General features: G+C 44.7%; 1 non-coding gene across 1 annotated transcript; it reads left to right on the top strand.

Annotated features, from left to right (window-relative positions):
- On the top strand, positions 1-73 carry TRNAR-UCG (transfer RNA arginine (anticodon UCG)). Its single transcript has one exon. It is a non-coding gene; the product is annotated as a tRNA-Arg (tRNA).
- Positions 74-17208: the final 17135 nt, after the last annotated feature.

Raw genomic sequence — 17208 nt, forward strand, 5'->3', positions numbered from 1 at the left:
GGCCGTGTGGCCTAATGGATAAGGCGTCTGACTTCGGATCAGAAGATTGCAGGTTCGAGTCCTGTCACGGTCAGAAGAACAGATTGCTTTTTGAGGGCTTCCCGGGTGGCTCAAGCAGTAAAGAATTCGCTTGCAATGCAGGAGCCACAGGAAATGCACGTTTGATACCTGGATCATGAAAATCCCCCGGAGGAGGAAATGGCAGCCCACTCTAGTATTCTTGCCTGGATAATCCCATGGGCAGGGAAGCCTGATGGGCTACAGTCCACGGGGTCGCAGACTCAGACACGACTGAAGCGACCTGGCATGCACATCATTGTAGAAAAGTCACGAATTGCAACTTAGTAAGGAGGAAAAAACTTTTAAAAAGCACTTGAAATCCTTTCCCCCAGAGAGAGTGTTAATGACCCCTTAGTGGAGCACCGCTAAGTTTTTCTTCCTGTGCTACGGGGAGAGCCACCACTTCACACCGAGCCCTAGGGGGCGCCCAGTCATTCCCTCCAGGCTGTGTGGAGAAGCATACTGTGTATTTGGTGCTTTACATAAACTTACAAAAAAAAAAAAAAGATGGAGAACTACCCTAGCGGTCCAATGGTTAAGATTCTGCGCTTCCACTGCAGCGGGGACGGGTTTGAGTCCTGGTGGGGGAACTAAAATCCTTCATGCCTCTTGGCCAAAAGGAAAAAAAAAAAAAAAAAAATCTTGAACTGAATGAAAATACAACATATCAACTTAAACTTTTAATAATTATTTTATTATTTTTATTGTTATTTTACTTATTTTTATTTTTTGGCTGTACCTTGCAGCATGTGGCTGTACCGTACTCCAAATCAGGAAAGGAGTACATCAAGGCTGTATGTCGTCACCCTGTTTACTTAACTTATATGCAGAATGGTGGTGGTTTAGTCGCTAAGTCATGTCTGACTCTTGTGACCCCATGGACTGTAGCCTGCCAGGCTCCTCTTTCCATGGGATTCTCCAGGCAAGAATACTGGAGTGGGTTGCCATTTCTTTCTCCAGGGGATCTTCCCTACCTAGGAATTGAACCTGGGTCTCCTGTACTACAGGCAGATTCTTTATCAACTGAGCTATGAGGGAAGCCCTATATGCAGAATACATCATGGGAAATGTTGGGCTGGATGAAACACAAGCTGGAATCAAGATTGCTGGGAGGAATATCCATAACCTCAGATATGCAGATGACACCACCCGCATGGCAGAAGGTGAAGAGGAACTAAAGAGCCTCTTATTGAAAGTGAAAGAGGTGAGTGAAAAAGTTGGCTTAAAACTCAACATTCAGAAAACAAAGATCATGGCATCTGGTCCCATCACTTCATGGCAAATAGATGGGAGAACAATGGAAACAGTGAGGGAGGGGGGTTCAGGATGGGGAACACATGTAAATCCATGGCTGATTCATGTCATTGTATGGCAAAAACCACTACAATATTGTAAAGTAATCAACCTCCAACTAATAAAGATAAATGAAAAAAAAAAAAAACAATAGAAAGTGAGAGAGTTTATTTTGGGGAGCTCCAAAATCACTGCAGATGGTGACTGCAGCCATGAAATTAAAAGACGCTTACTCCTTGGAAGAAAAGCTATGACTAACCTAGACAGCATATTAAAAAGCAGAGACATTACTTTGCCAATAAAAGCCTATCTAGTCAAAGCTATGGTTTTTCTAGTAGTCACATATGAATGTGAGAGTTGGACTATAAAGAAAGCTGCTCGCCAAAGAACTGATGCTTTTGAACTGTGGTGTTGGAGAAAACTCTTCAGAGTCCCTTGGACTGCAAGGAGACCCAACCAGTCCATCCTAAAGGAAATTGGTCTGGAATATTCATTGGAAGGACTGATGCTGAAGCTGGAACTCCAATACTTTGGCCATCTGATGCGAAGAACTGACTCATTTGAAAAGACCCTGATGCTGGGAAAGATTAAAGGCAGTAGGAGATGGGGATGACAGAGGGTGAGATGGTTGGATGACATCACTGACTCAATGGACATGAGTTTGAGTAAGCTCTGGGAGTTGGTGATGGACAGGGAAGCCTGGTGTGCTGCAATCCATGGGATTGCAATGAGTCGGACATGACTGAACAACTGAACTAAACTGAACTAACAAATGATTACTCTTATCTATTGTTCTCTCTCTCTCCATTAGCATGTCAACAGCCTAATGGCAGGGATTGCTGTTCACTGCTATATCTCTAAGAGCCAGTGCACAAAGGAGGTCTTCTAAAAATATTTGTGAGTGAACCTGGGGGAGTCTCAAGCATCTATTACATGCCAGATATTTTCCAACCACTCTTTTATTTCTTGCTAGAAATAAATAGGGTGATCCTCTTTTAATTTTTTTAATTTTTAATTTAAACTGGGGCTTCCCTGGTGGTCCAGGGGTTAAGACTCTGTGCCCCCATTGTAGGGGTCTTGGGTTTGATCCCTGGTCAGGGAACTAAGATTTCACATGCCACAGTTCAGTTAAGCCGCTCAGTCGTGTCCGACTGACTCCTTGTGGCTTAGCTGGTAAAGAATCCGCCTGCAATGAAGACCTGGGTTTTATCCCTGGGTGGGGAAGATCCCCTGGAGAAGGGAAGGGCTAACCGCTCTAGTATTCTGGCCTGGAGAATTCCATGGACTGTATAGTCCATGGGGTCACAAAGAGTCAGACACAACTGAGCGCCTTTCACTTTCTTTCAGGTTGCTCATAGCTTTTCTTTCAAGGGGCAAGCATCTTTTAATTTCAAGGCTACAGTCACCATCCACAAGTGATTCTGGAACCCCAGAAAATAAAATCTGTCACTGTTCCCGTTGTTTCCCCATCTATTTGCCATGAAGTGATGGGACCAGATGCCATGATCTTTGTTTTCTGAATGTTGAGTTTTAAGCCAACTTTTTCACTCACCTTTTTCACTTTCAATAAGAGGCTCTTTAGTTCCTCTTCACCTTCTGCCATGCGGGTGGTGTCATCTGCATATCTGAGGTTATTGATATTCCTCCCGGCAATCTTGATTCCAGCTTGTGCTTCATCCAGCCTGGCATTTCGCATGATGCGCTATGCATATAAGTTAAATAAGTGGAGTGACAATATACAGCCTTGATATACTCCTTTCCTGATTTGGAACCAGTCTGTTGTTCCTTGTCCAGTTCTATCTCTAATTTGTTAGTTAGGGATAGATATTAAGAAGAAAAAGTAAAATCTGGAGAGAGGCGGGTAGGGAGTCTGGTATGTGAGCATGTGTGATTGTGGCCAGGGAAGGTGACCTTGAAGTGAAGATCTGAATGAAAAAAGGAATAAGAATGCAGACGCCTGGGGGAGAGTGTTTCAGGAAGAGAGAATGGCAATTGCAAAGGCCCTGGGGCAGGAAGGAGTGCACCTGGGGTGTTGGAACAACAAGGAAGCCAGAGTGCCCACTCATAGTGAGTGGGGAGAGTTAGAGGATATGAAGTCAGACAGACGGGCACAGCGTAACAAGCACAGGACATAGGGTTTCACAGGCCTTTGTAGGGTTGATATAACCTAACTTTTAAGCTTTTAATCTTCAGTCAAATCCCAAAGGTTCAAAATTTTTCCCATTGGCTTGAGCCCCCTGCTCTGGCCTGACACCCAGGTCAGGGTCCTCATTACTGGTCCCTGATTTGGACTTGACCCTGGCCATGTTCAATCCTAGTTCCCAATTCTCACCTCACCTGAACTTGCACCGTGGGACATCTAGCAAGAGCCCCTGCCTCAGAAAATTTGAGAAATGACACCCACAGCCACATAGCGATCACACTCTTAACCACCTGCCATCATCCCAAATGGCAGGAAGCTTCATCTCTGTATCTGGGGCAAACGTGAGAAGCCCTAGTGAGGCAACGCTTGCTGCAAGAAAAAGAGAGAAGCAAGGAGAGAAAGAGGCTGGGCGTGATAATGGTACTCAGGGAAGCGAGGGTTCTGGAATAAAGATAGAAATCAGGAGAGCGGCTTTGAAGATGGTGAGAGAGGAAGTCATGTGATCATCTAGGGGCACAGAATTCCAAACAGAGAAACCCCTAGAGCAAAGGCCCTGAGCCAGAGCAAGTCTGATATGGGCGGAAGAGCAGGAGGCCTTTGTGAGAGGTGATAAGTGGGTGAGAGAAGAGAAGAGCCGGAAGGGGTGACGTCAGAGGGGCAATGAAGAGCCTGACATGCAGAGACTGTGGGCCACCATGAAGCCTTTGGCTTTGGCTCTGGGTGAAACAGGAGATGTTGGAAACTTTAGACTAGAGGCCTGACATGACGACTCTGGCTGAGCTGGGGGCAGATGGATTTGGGAGGTAGAAGCAGAAGGACAGTGAGGAAGCTTCTACAAAAACGCAGGGAAGAGACGATGGTGGTTTGCACTCGTGGCTACACTGAAGATGGTGGGAGGTGGTCGGAGTCAGAACATTTTTTTGAAAGTAGAACCAACAGATTTGCTGATGACTTGGGTGCGGGATCTGCTGGGTGGAGGATCTTTGGGCTTTTTTCTCCTAGTAGCAAGAGGAAGCCACAAAGTTGGTTTCGAGCAGGGGGTTGACAAGGTTGCCTTTGTGTTTTTGAAAGATCACTCTGCTGCTAGGTCAAAGATAGCCTGGAAGGGAAGAATGCAGCAGAGGACAGTGAGGGATGGTGATAGCTTGGATTAGGAGGAAGTAGGTGGAGGGTTAAGCAAAACAGCACAGCTCTTCCTGCCTATGGGCCTTTGCACGAGCTGCTCTCAATCACCCCAAAACTGCCTATGGTTGACAAATGCTATTATCTTCAAGACTCAGGGAGTCCCTCCCACAGTGATTTCCTCTGTTCTAGCATTTATCATGCTAGGTTTTCTCTGACATCTGTGAGCTTCTCACAACGGGGATCACACCTCAGTAAGCTCTAAGAGCCCAAGGCCCAGCGCGAGGTCTGGTGCAGAGAAGGCCTTAAAGAGCATTTGTTGAATGAATAAACAAAAAGAATGTGAAGGAGGAAATAGATCAACACCGTGCTATTCGGAGCTCACCAAAGCACTGCGAATCTTTTATTATTGTTGTGGCTGTTTTCTGATTATGAAAGTAATATGTGCTGCTTATAAAAAATGTTACAGATATCAATCACATCATGTACGATCCCCCAAACCTCATCCTCTATACTCTAGAAACAAGACATCTCTAGTACTTAGAAATAACTATGTAGAGTTCAGGAAACATTCTCCCCCCTATTTGTATATAGATACACTAAAAAACAAAACGTTTAAGAGGCAGAGAGAAATGGAGAGAGAGAAGCTGAGAAAGACAGATTTCCTGCCTAGCAGACAAACAGATGTGACACACACTGTTTTGTGACTTGTTTTTTTCTACTCGCATTATCATGACAATCTTTCTTTGCTAAAAATCTACCATTTTTTGGTAAAAGGCTGAACAATATTCTATAAAATGGATTTGTTTAAGCGATATAAGCAAATTCTTATTCATGTTGGATATTTAACTTATTTTCTACTCTTTTTTTAATGTAAAGGTTTCTTTGGATATCCTTGTTGTATTTATTTTGAGACATCAGCTTTTTTTTTTCTTGGCTGGGCTATGTCTTCATAGTGGCATGAGGGTATTTCTCTACTTGCAGCTCTTGGGTTTAATCACCTCATGCCATGCCATGGTAATCTTATTTTCCCCACCAGGCAGCAAACCCAAGTGCCCTGCACTGACCACCAGGGAAGTCTCCCTTGAGACACAAGATTTTAGACGCAGATTTGAAACATGTGTTCCTCCTGTGGTGGTTTTAGGACTTGAGTTTGGGTCTTATGTGACTATTAGATATAACTGAGGATGTTCAGCCAGGAAGAGACTAAGGGCTGATATGAGCTGTGTTCACATTTCTCAAAAGGCTTCCAAGTGGGAAAATGAATAGACTAGTTCCAAGCATTTCCCTGGGCTTGCCCGGTGGATCAGCAGTAAAGAATCCACCTGCAAGTCAGGAGCCCCAGAAGAAGTGCTTCGATTCCTGGGTCAGAAAGACCCCCCGGAGGTAGGTGATAGCTTATGGTGAAAGGTCAGATTTGTGATCTCCAAAGAAGAAGATTTAACTTCAGGACGAGGGACCAGGCTTGATCACTCAAGAGCTTTTGTATAGCAGAGTTTTATTGAAGTATAAAAAGGGACAGAGAAAGTTTCTGACACAGACATCAGAAGGGGGATGGAGAGTGCACCCCTCACTAGTGTTAGCAAGGGAGCTATATACTTTTAAATTGGTTATTACAATAAATCGAAAGAATGTCTGGAGGTTGTAAAGACCTTACTAGCCCCACCCCCACAGTTCACACTTCAAGGTGGCAGGGTTAGCCAGGAGGGCTTCAGGAAGGAGACGCTGTCCTCAAGCAGGGTACGCTGTTGCTATATAACCCTTAGTACCGAGTTTAAACTGAGTTGCTTGTTGTGTAATCATCAGTGCTGGGCTTAAAGAAAAAAAACGTTTTATGTGACTAAGACTAAGGAATGTAGAGAAAAAAATAATGTTTGTCCTTTCCTCCTCCTTGAGAATTCCAGACCCCTATCTCTGCTTCGAGAGAGCCCCAGACCCCTTTCTCCTCCTCGGGGACCCCGGACTTCTTATCAATCTACCTAGGAATTGACTCTCTCATTCCCCGCTTTTCTTTTAGGAGAATTGTGTTGCCAAGGGAAAGGGGTGTTGTTTTCATTCCATGACTACTTCCTGCTGTTGAGGGGTGTGGTCCCTAAATTGTTGGGGCAACATATCCCCTTAATCCTCATACTGAGGGTCTCTGATCCAGGGGCCCCAAGTAATAGTTGGAGGAGGTTGTGGCACTCGTAGGAGCCTGGACAACCATTTGTAACTTAAAAGCTTTCAAATGGTTAGAAACAAATCCAGTTATACAGTTATCCAGTTATACAGATCCAGGGAGCAAACAGTAAAAACAGAACAATTACGATTATTACGATTAAGATAGTTTTCCACCATGGGGAGCTAGTTAACATTTCCCAAAGTGAGGTGCCTGAGGCTTCAGGAGAATTCATAGCCTGAATCATCTTGTTCATGTCTTTAGTAAAGTGAGTAACATTAGTGCTCATATTGGGTATTAATAATGGCACAAGTTCCTCCTTGTGCAGCCATTGGCATATCTAAGGCCAATCTGTTTTGTAAAACCACCTTTCTAATTTGTATTTGTTCATCATTAAGGGCTAAAACTTAGTCAGAGCACCCACTTGTAGCATAGCATCTTATCTGTAGTTCCCAGAGAGGGAAGGAATATTGCAGCCAGATAATCACACCAGTGAAATACTTACCTTGCCCACTGAGTTTTAACGTGTGGCTGATTAGTGAGGCTTCTCCAGAAGCTCTGAAAATATGAAGCCAAGAGTGAAAGCTAGACCTACGGTGCATCTCCCTATCCAACCAGGGGGAGGCCCTGCCCTTAGTTAAGAGCCCTATACCCAGTAGGTCCTGTTTGGAGCAAGCCAGTATGACTTGAGGGATCCAGTCCCTGTCAGTGCCTGGCCAGGCAAAAGGAGGACCTGAACTTGGATCGGAAAACATAGGAATGATCACATTGCATATTTCTTGAGGCAAAAATCCCAATTATTTCTAATCATTGTAATTAAGTTGTTGGCTAACTTCTGGGGATGGCTTTATTTGTTTCCAGCATATGGGAGCATTAATTAGTAGACGTCACATTTTAGGAGTTAGCCATATGACCTCATCCCATATTTGATAAACATCAGGTAGAAAACCACCAGATCTAGACCCATTTATCTTCTTATGTGCAGCAAAATAGTCATTAAACCAAGTTAAAACATAATCAAAATTAAAAGTTACATTATGCCCATAGTTACATCAGTCCATCTTAGGATTGTTAGATGTCATCAGATCAAGAAGAGGAGACATATGTGATTGTTGTTGGTGAAGGTATTCTCAGAATTGAAGGAAGTCCTCTCCTTGAAGTGGAGAAACTCACCATGGGAAGTCTTCAATTGATGAAGAGGGGAGTGCTCCGCAGACCCAGCAATTATGTGGCATAAGAATGAGCCCAGGACAGGAAGACGTTGTCTTGAGGGTCACATGGCAGACTCAGGACTTTTGGAGTCAGCAGAAGCAAGCCCACATAGATTCTCAGGCCCATCTCGGTTTCTGGCTCAAACACTGTCTTGTTTGCCTCAAAGGCTGGGTCAGGAGTTAACCTCCTGGTAATGTCTGTTGAAAAGCTAAAAGCTGAGTTACACAGTTAATTTTAAGACTTCAGGATCTATGACAATATCTGTGCACAAAAACAGTCTGTCATAGAGACAGTCCTTTCTTTGCAGGGGGCGGGCAGTTCAAGCCCTCATTAAAGCTATGGTTAGAACAGTTGTAAAGCAGCTGTAAAGTGGTAATGCAGCTGTCCTGTGTTTCCTGAGTTATCTTACATGGGTGTTTTTTAATAATGTCATTAGCCTTTTCAACTTTTTCTGAAGATTGGGATCTCCAGAAACAGTGTGAGGATGGTTCTATTCCTAGAGCTTTTGAGAACCCTTGAGTTACAGTAGCTTTAAAGGTGGAGCATTGTTACTCTGAGTTTTAGAATTTAAGATCCCACTTACATCATGAGAAGTCAATACAGTAAGATTTTGCCCATTAGTAAACTTATGAGCTTTAGGCATTTAGTAACAATTACACTTAAACAATGTGACCATAGCCTTTATTTTCAGTAACAAACAAACTCTGATCCTGTGGGCAAGCTCAAAGTTGGAGCCTGCAAGAGAGCAATTTGAAGAGCCTTATCCCATGGATGGAGGAGCCTGGTAGACTACAGTCCATGGGGTCGCAAAGAGTCGGACGCGACTGAGAGACTTCACTCACTCACTCACTCACTCACTCAAAAGCCTTTTGAGTAACTAAAGACAGAACTAGCCTGTTGGTTTGGGCCTGCTGAGTCTGTTATAAGTTTATATGAAGGCCAGGCAAGTTCCCCATAACCTGGAATCCAAAAATGGCAATAGCCTGTAATGCCCAAGAATCCTTTCAATTGTCTTAAAGTCATAGGTAGACTCTAGAAAGCATCCTTCAAATCAATGACTGAAAAATATTTGGCTCATCCAGATAGCCCCATTACGGTAGTGGATCGTGAAGAAAGCAGACTTTAGTGAGCAGAAAGTTGCCCCAGTGTCCAAAAGAAAAGACTAATTGGCCCTCCACAGTTATTCATACCCGGGGTTCCTCAGGTGTTACTAGGACAGGAGCTTGTGTGGGGACCCCCGGGCACCTTCGGTCCAATTGTTGTCTTGAGAGTCTGACCCCTGGGGCCTACACCTCGGAGGGCAGTCTCTTCTCCAGTAAGGTCCTTTGCAGACAGGACATGGAGCCGGGGCGACTTAGATGCCTGAGGGCAATCCCACTCGAGATGCCCCTTGTTTCCACAGTAATAGCAAGCCTGTCCCTTTTCACCTGGGATCCTCTGGGCGTTTTTCCTGAGGATGTTCCAGAGCAGATCTAACAGCCATTGTTGGGGCTTCTGTCTTTTGCCTGGTTCTCTTTTTCCTTCTATTTTCCTCCTTCTGCACTTTGAAGATCGACATTAGTAAACTTGTGGAGAGCCTCCCGTAGTCTATACTAGGAGTTTATCAGGAGTTTCCTTCTTTCTCTGTTCTGTGTCAGCAAACTTAGCATAGTTTAAAGTCTTAGCATGTGCTCACTTGAGTCCTTCAAGAATTATCTGACAAAGTGGCTCTGGTATAGGAACTACTTGGTATCTCTCTGCCCCTGTCTCATGTTCAAGCCATTCATCTCCAAAAGTAGTACCTTCTCTCAGAACTAGAGCTCTAGAGTCAGGAGTCAGCGTCTGTCCCAAGACATACATTACATCTTTCCAAGTAAGGTCATAAAGTAAAGTTAGCCCCATAAAGGCTTCTGTGTATTTTTCTGGATTCTCTAGATAGTCTTGACCGCAGTTGGTACTGTGAATTTCTACTGAGACTGAGCAAGCCCTCCTGGAAGAGTGCCCTGATTCTCAGCCTGTTCAGTTGGGATCCCCTGATTCAGGGGTGAAGGAAGAGGACAGGAAGGAGCTGCTGACAGTTTCACACCCAAATCTGCACCCTTAGGACATAAGTCTGACATGTCTCTCAGAGAGAGAAACAGCAACACATACGTCACTTCTACCCATTTCTCTTGTTTTCAACCAAACCGGTCTAGTTGTATAACAGTAATAATTGAGATCCTTCAACAGGTCAGCATTCCCCATCTTCTAAAGGATACTGTGGTCATTCAGTATCACAGAAGATCAGGAGTGTTTTTTTTAAACTCTGGGGATCAAATTTTCCCAGTTTTTAAAAATACATTTGAAAGAAGTGGTTCTGGACCTGTCAGCTCCCATCTGTAAGAGAGAAAAAAGTGGCATTCACAGCCGTGGCTTTCTTCCACTGGAAGTGTCCTTCCCTGCTCTAGATGGAGGTGTAGACATACTTTCCACCGCAGCTTTCTTTCCCTGGTCGGACTTAGTCTGTTCCTTACTGACGCAGGCATCTTACTCGTCCCTCCTGGCTCTACCACTGAGGCGGGGTGGAGATGCACTGGGGATAGGTCTGATGGCATCCCAGATTGACTTAGTTCCATACCGCCAAGACCTTTATTTGATTTCCACTTTTCTTCCGATGCCACCCAGAATGTAGCAGAGTAGCTTTCCCGGAATGTTTCCCAAGCTAGTACTACTAGGGGGAAGCATCCATCGTACGTGTGCCCATGTACATTCCTGAGTACAGTCCTGACCGCAGCAGAAATGGCGAGTTATAAAGGGACGCACAACAACCAAGATGTCCCTTCTGCGTGTCGCCATGCCAGCACATGTGACAGCAGAAGAGGTGGTGGAGGGTTGGCCAGCGAGGAAAAAATGACTTTTGTCCTCAAGCTACTAGGGCCAAGCCTTCCAGTTCATTTCCACAGATTACACAGAAAGAAATATCTAAGGAATTGAGATAAAAGCAATCAGAGAGTCTCCTCTGGCCCATTAAGACCAAGCGCTACCAAAGGAAGAAGCCCATTGCATTTCCAATCTGACCAGATCCTGTAATTCCTGATCTGTGTCCTCAAAAACCACATGGTCACCAGCATTTATCCATATAGATAGGAGACACAGCCGTGACAGACTCACTTTCAGGTTGCTGGCCCCTGAGGCAGGTAGCCGAGGGAGTAACCTCTAGCCTGAGAGGTGTTCCTGGAGCTCGAGCTCCACCTAGTTTCCGAACATGCTGCTGGGGCTAGAATTCCGTGCCCCTAGTAACTTTCTAGCAAGGCTTGCCTAGTCTAGCAAGGCTAAGTGCTTCCATACATGGGGTCTAAGTAAAAGTACATAGTAACAGCATGGATCACAAGTCCCTTGAAAGTCTATGATCTGACAAATTAGGTTAGTAGTTCTAATTCCCTACGCAATTACAAAATGGTCAAAGAGACCAGGAAAAGATGAGCAAGAAAGAAAAATTCAGTCCACGCACTTTGCCCATCTCTGGCCGCTCCCCTAGCAGGGACCTTGGGTGTCTCTTGGCCTTGACAGATCGGTATAAATCCCCAACAAAGCTCCCTTTTTTGGGACTGCCTTCAGTCACTATGAGGCACCATGAAACCACAGAGCAGGGCTCATCACTTGCTTCGCGCAGGGCATGTCATTCATTTACACAAGCACACTATAGAGTTAGTAAAGTAAAGCAGAAAGTGTGCATACTGAGAAAGCAGAGAGGCTAGAGCTCTGCACGTTCTTACCTTGTCCTGAAGATACCAGACGAGCTCCCAAGATGACAACTTGCGGTGAATGGTGTTGGATTTGTGATCTCCGAAGAAGAAGATTTAATTTCACGACCAGGGACCAGGGCTGATCTCTCAAGAGCTTTTGTATAGCAGGGTTTTATTAAAGTATAAAAAGGGACAGAAAAAGCTTCTGACATAGACATCAGAAGGGGGACGGAGAGTGTCCCCCTCGCTAATGTTAGCAAGGGAGTTATATACTTTTTAAATAAAGAAGCAAAAGGCAAAGGAGAAAAGGAAAGATATACCCATTTGAATGCAGAGTTAAAGAATGTGGCTCAGAGGTTAAAGCGTCTGCCTCCAATGCGGGAGACCCGGGCTCGATCCCTGGGTCGGGAAGATCCCCTGGAGAAGGAAGTGTTAACCCACTCCAGTATTCTTGCCTGGAAAATCCCATGGATGGAGGAGCCTGGTAGGCTACAATCCATGGGGTCACAAAAAGTCGGACACGACTGGTGGCTTCACAAGGAGAGATAAGAAAGCCTTCCTCAGTGATCAATGCAAAGAAATAGAAGAAAGCAATAGAATGGGAAAGACAAGAGATCGCTTCAAGAAAATTAAAGGGAACATTTCATGCAAAGATGGGCACAATAAAGGACAGAAATGGTATGGACTTAACAGAAGCAGAAGATATTAAGAGGTGGCAATAATACACAGAGAACTATGCAAAAAAGATCTTCACGACCCAGATAATCATGATGGTGTGATCACTCACCTAGAGCCAGGCATCCTGGAATGGGAAGTCAAGTGGGCCTTAGGAAGCATCACTACGAACAAAGCTAGTGGAGGTGATGGAATTCCAGATGAGCTATTTCAAATCCTAAAAGATGACGCTGTGAGAGTGCTGCACTCAATATGCCAGCAAATTTGGAAAACTCAGCAGTGGCCACAGGATTGGAAAAGGTCAGTTTTCATTTCAATCCCAAAGAAAGGCAATGCCAAAGAATGCTCAGACTACTGCACAATTGCACTCATCTCACACACTAGCCAAGTAATGCTCAAAATTCTCCAAGCCAGGCTTCAACAGTATGTGAACCGTGAACTTCCAGATGTTCAAGCTGGATTTAGAAAAGGCAGAGGAGCCAGAGATCAAGTTGCCAACATCTGCTGGATGATAGAAAAAGCAAGAGAGTTCCAGAAAAACATCTACTTCTGTTTTATTGATTATGCCAAAGCCTTTGACTGTATGAGTCACAACAAACTGTGGAAAATTCTTAAATGAAAGGGAATACCAGACCACTTGATCTGCCTCCTGAGAAATCTGTATGCAGGTCGGGAAGCAACAGTTAGAACCAGATATGGAACAATAGACTGGTTCCAAATTGGAAAAGAACATTGAGGCTGTATATTGTCACCCCACTCATTTAACTTATATGCAGAGTACATCATGTGAGATGTTGGGCTGGATGAAGCACAAACTGGAGTCAAGATTGCCAGGAGAAATATCAATAACCTCAGATATGCAGATGACACCACCCTTATGGCAGAAACTGAAGAAGAACTAAAGTGATGAAAGTGAAAGAGAAGAGTGAAAAAGCTGGCTTAAAACTCAACATTCAAAAAACGAAGAACATGGCATCTGGTCCCATCACTTCATGCCAAATAGATGGGGAAACAATGGAAACAGTGACAGACTTTATTTTCTGGGGCTCCAAAATCACTTGTGGATGGTGACTGCAGCCATGAAATGAAAAGACACTTGCTCCTTGGAAGAAAAGCTATGACCAACCTAGACAGCATATTGAAAAGCAGAGACATTACTTTGTCAGCAAAGGTCCATCTAGTCAAAGCTATGGTTTTTGCAGTAGTTATGTATGGATGTGAGAGTTGGACTATAAAGAAAGCTGAGCGCCAAAGAATTAATGCTTTTGAACTGTGGGGTTGGAGAAGACTCTTGAGAGTCCCCTGGTCAGCAAGGAGATCCAGCCAGTCCATCCTAAAGGAAATCAGTCCTGAATATTCATTGCAACGACTGATGCTGAAGCTGAAGCTCCAATACTTTGGCCACCTGATCAGAAGAACCAACTCATTGGAAAAGACCCTGATGCTGAGAAAGATTGAAGGTGGGAGGAGATGGGGATGACCGAGGATGAGGTGGTTGGATGGCATCACCAACACAATCGACATGAGTTTGAGTAAACTCTGAGAGTTGGTGATGGACAGGGAGGCCTGGCCTGCTGTGGTTCATGGGGTTGCAAAGAGTCAGACGTGACTGAGCGACTGAACTGCACTGAACTGACAATATATCAAAAGAATGTCACAAGGTTGTAAAGATCTTAACTAGACCCACCCCCACAATTTACATTTTAAGATAACAGGAACCCCAAAAAAGAAAAGATAACAGGATTAGCCAGAAGGTTTCCCAGGAAGGAGAAACTGTCCTCAAGCAGATACACTGTTGTTATATAATCCTTGGTACAGGGTTTTAAGAGTTGTTTGTTGTGTAATCATCAGTTCCCAGCTTAAAGAAAAAAACTTTTATGTGACTTTAAGTTTTATGTGACTAAGACTAAGGAATGTGGAGGAAAAAAGATGTTTGCCCTTTCCTCTTCCTTGAGAATTCCAGACCCCTATCTCCATTTCGAGAACCCCAGACCCCTTTCTCCTCCCTGGGGACCCCAGACTTATCAACCTGCCTAGGAATTTACTCTCTCAAAGGCATGGCAACCCACTCCAGTATTCTTGCCTGGAGAATCCCATGGATAGAGAAGCCTGACAGATTGTAGTCCATTGGGTTGCAGAGAGCCAGACATGACTGAAGCGACTTAGAACACAGGAATGCATGCACAAGCATTTCCCCAAGGCAGAACCAAGTCTAAAGCATGGGAGACATCCCTGACATTCCATTGGCTGGTACACTGCAATTCCAATGCATGGGGCACAGGTTCAGTCCCTGATTGGGAAGTGGAGATCCCAATGCCATGCAGCCAAAAAAAAAAAAAAAAAAGTTTGAAGAATAGAAGTTACAGGAAGGCACATTGGCATGTAATACAAGAAAGCATTTTCCTAAAGGCAGCAGTGCTGGAGACACAGTGAATCTCTTTGAGAAGTCATGTGTGTCCCATCTCTGGAGGTATGTGAGTGGCCCCTGGCTGAAGATTTGGTGGAAATTAAAATATGGCAGATTTATGTGAAGTGAGGGAAGCTTGGATTGGGTAATTCAGGAGTTCTTTCAAATCAGTTTTCTTATTACACTTCTAGCAGAAGTGAAAGTGAAGTCATTCAGTCGTGTCCGACTCTTTGTGACCCCATGGACTGTAGCTTACAGGCTCCTCCATCCATGGGATTTTCCAGGCCCGAGTACTGGAGTGGGTTGCCATTTCCTCGTGGAGAAGCTGGCATGAAGCCTTCGAGATCACCTTGGGAAGATTCTGACACATGGTGATGGGGAATGCACATTTCAGGCAAAAGGGATGGGCCGATGAGAGACTGAGGAAGAAAGAGTAGGACATGAAGCTAAAGAAGTTTCAGCCGTTATGTCATAAGATTGAAATTTACCCCAAATAACAAAGAACTTTTGGCACTTCTGCCTTGACCTAGCCTCACAACTTCTATTTGATTACCACTGCCCCTCCCAGGGATTGAGGATGAGATGGCCAGATGCAGGTTTATAGGCTGGTTTATATTTTGAATGTGACCCTGTTCCCTTGGCCTCAGCTGATTACTGTAGACTAGGCATTGGCACTGTAGCTGGCCCAGTCAGCTTCTCCCTTTCTAGAGTGTGGACATTTAGAGATTTCGGGCCCCATGGTCTTTTCATTTGGGATGAGGTTGTCAATAATGGGCAAACTTGGGACTTCCCTGGTGGTCCAGTGGCTAAGACTCTGCACTCCCAAGGCAGGGGGCCTGGGTTCGATTCCTGGTCATGTAACTATATCCCACAAGTTGCAACTAAAAGTTTGCATGCCACAACTAAAGATCCTGCATGCCACAACTAGGACCAGGTCAGCCAGATAAATAAATATTTAAAAAATAATAAAGGGCAACCATTTTTGAGCTTTGTTGAGAAAGATGGTAGAGAAAGGTGGTCTGCAGAGAGGAAGTGAAGGATGGGGGGAGATGGGGTGTGTGCTCTAGCCACCTGGAAGACTAAGTTGTTTTGAGGTCCCCCTGAGGACTCTGTGATATCCTTTAAACAGATTTATTCTTTTAATTTTAGCCAGTTCAAATGAACTCCTGGTACTTGCCACAATGTGAGATTTGGCCAATACTTTCTTTCGTAGGGAGTCAACCAAGGCTTTGAAGGGAGTTATCCATAGTTCTTGAAGGAGTTTCGGGAATATTCATCTGGAGGAGGGGTGGCAGAGAGGGTGAGGACAGTCGGATAGGTGATGAGACCTGAGAGGAGGCCTCCCTGATCACTTAGATATCCCCTCAAACACTTCATATGGTGCAAACACTTGTACAATAACCAGTCTTCCAGATTCTGTTTTTCTGTTTGACCCATTTTCTCTTCCTTTCTTTCTTCCCTCCCTCCTTTCTTTCTTTTTGACAATACAGCATGGCTTGTGGGACCGTAGTTCCCTGACCAGGGATCGAACCCCAACCCACAGCAGTGAAAGCACAGAGTCGTAACCACTGAACCACCAGGGAATTTTCCCTGACCTGTTTTCTAGGTGGACTCAAGCCTTCTAATCAGAAGATGGGAAATGTTTTCTTTTTTCCCATGGAGGTAGGGAGTCACTTTCTTTGCTGTAACAAATCAAACAGGGTGATGTTACTGATATCCTCAGTATACATGACTCAGGCCAAATTTGGGTTGTGGCCACTTTGGAAGTTCAAGAATGACTGGGAATGCCCAGAGAACTTTCGAGGTAACCCTACAGAAAACCTTTTCAGGAGAGAGTAGAGAGGTTTCCTGAAGGTGAGGGAGACTCATGAACTTGACCCAGGAATGAAGTTGCCAGAGGGGAGTTGAGATCTTTCCTATACACAGTGGGAAACAGATAGATACACCATCTAAGTGTATATATATATATATATCTGGCTCAGCCCCCTGAGCATAACTTAGGGTTCAAGAACAAGAGAAGTTGAGAAAGGAGACTAAGTGAAACCTCAAAGAGCTGCTTCACCAGCTGAACGCACTGGAGCCCAAGCAGTGGAGCCTGGGGACACTTCTACCATGATGTAAACTCGGAGTAGAGACAGATTTTCTCCCAATTCTATCACCCCCCTGGAGTCAACTTTGGCATTTGAAGGACTTGGGGCTAATTGCCTCAGGTCTAAGCTCTAGAAACCAAGGTAGGAAGCCTGGAGCAGCTCACACACCAGGGACTGGTACCTGAGGCCTTCTGAAATAGCACAGAAGACTGGCAGGAAGCTGGAGGTCTAGTACTAGCAGGTGGGGGTCAGAAAGCAACAGCATGGGAGGATAAAGAGGAATATGATCCTATTTGAACTCACAGAGTGCCGGGAGCCGTTGTGGGAGATCCCACCCATGACGA

Source organism: Muntiacus reevesi, chromosome 2 (assembly GCF_963930625.1).
Source record: "Muntiacus reevesi chromosome 2, mMunRee1.1, whole genome shotgun sequence".
Lineage (NCBI taxonomy): Eukaryota > Metazoa > Chordata > Mammalia > Artiodactyla > Cervidae > Muntiacus > Muntiacus reevesi.